The 1,261-nt window shown below is 38.3% G+C and overlaps 1 non-coding gene across 1 annotated transcript; it reads left to right on the plus strand.

The window, feature by feature from the left end:
- Positions 1-615: 615 nt before the first annotated feature.
- On the plus strand, positions 616-722 carry LOC131178857 (small nucleolar RNA R71). Its single transcript, XR_009147865.1, has one exon. It is a non-coding gene; the product is annotated as a small nucleolar RNA R71 (small nucleolar RNA).
- The last annotated feature ends 539 nt before the right edge of the window (positions 723-1,261 follow it).

Here is a 1,261-nt window from a genome sequence, read left to right on the forward strand (position 1 = left end):
TGTTCTTGCTGTTTTGGAGGAGGATTCATATTTTTCTACTGAAAATTAGGCAATGGTTGCCTATTTTCCTAATATGGAACTCCTTGCTGCTGTTGTGGTTGAAAATTCTGATTTGGAACTTGACTTTGCTGATTTCCCCATGAAAAGTTGGGATGATTCCTCCAAGTTGGATTGTAAGTTTGAGAATAAGGATTCCCCATTTGCTTGTTTCCATAATTACTAACATATGCAGCTTGTTCTCCATAATCTACTCCACAGCTGGTAGTTCCTTCTGCATAAGCCACTTGTTGTGAACTTCCAGATGATGATGATGAACTAACCAACATACTCAAATCTTCCATCTTCTTAGTAAGGACATTTGTAAGTGCATCAAATTTTGCATTAATCATGTTGAACGGATCAAGATCATACATTCCAGCAGCTTGCCTTTTTTGAGTTGGAGCTGGTCCTCTTGGACTACTCCAAAGATGAGTGTTCTTTGCAATTTTCTCCAGTAGCTCATAAGCCTCATCTTCATGCTTCATAATAAATTCTCCTCCTGTTTGAGCATCAATAATCCCTCTGATTGCAGGAGTGACATTGGTGTAAAAATTTTGGTTTATCATCCATTTTGGAATGGCATGATGTGGGCATTGTCTCTCTAATTCCTTCCATCTCATCCATGACTCATAAAGAGTTTCATCTTCTCTTGGTCTGAAAGCTGTCATTTGATTCCTCAATTCTTGAGTTTTTCTAGGTGGAAAATATTGTGCAAGAAATGCATCAGTGAGCTGCTCCCAATTTGTGATGGAGTTATGAGGTAAAGAATCAAGCCAATCCAATGCTCTATCTTTCAAAGAGAATGGGAATAGCTTCAATCTTGTTGCATCATCAGACACTCCAGGTTATTTTTGCATGTCGCAAATCATAGCAAACTTCTTCAGATGTGTGTGTGGATTTTCAGAAGGATGTCCTCCAAATTGAGAATTCTGAATCATTTGAAGAACTCCAAAATCCATCTTGTAACTATTTGCATCAATTCTTGGTCTTGCTATGCTCTCTCTCAAGTCATCAAAACGAGGAAAAGCATGATCCATCATACTTCCCCTAGGCACGTTAGCATTAACAACTTCTTCCCCTTGGGCTTCATTTTCATTGTTTTGACCATTTCCAGCATTACCAACACCAATTCTAATTCTTTCATCAGCCATGTCTGCTTCTAATTCAGTTTCTCTCAAAGCTTCTTTCCTTCTTCTGGTTTCTTTCTTGTTGGCTTTACAAA

This window comes from Hevea brasiliensis, chromosome 3 (assembly GCF_030052815.1).
Source record: "Hevea brasiliensis isolate MT/VB/25A 57/8 chromosome 3, ASM3005281v1, whole genome shotgun sequence".
NCBI lineage: Eukaryota > Viridiplantae > Streptophyta > Magnoliopsida > Malpighiales > Euphorbiaceae > Hevea > Hevea brasiliensis.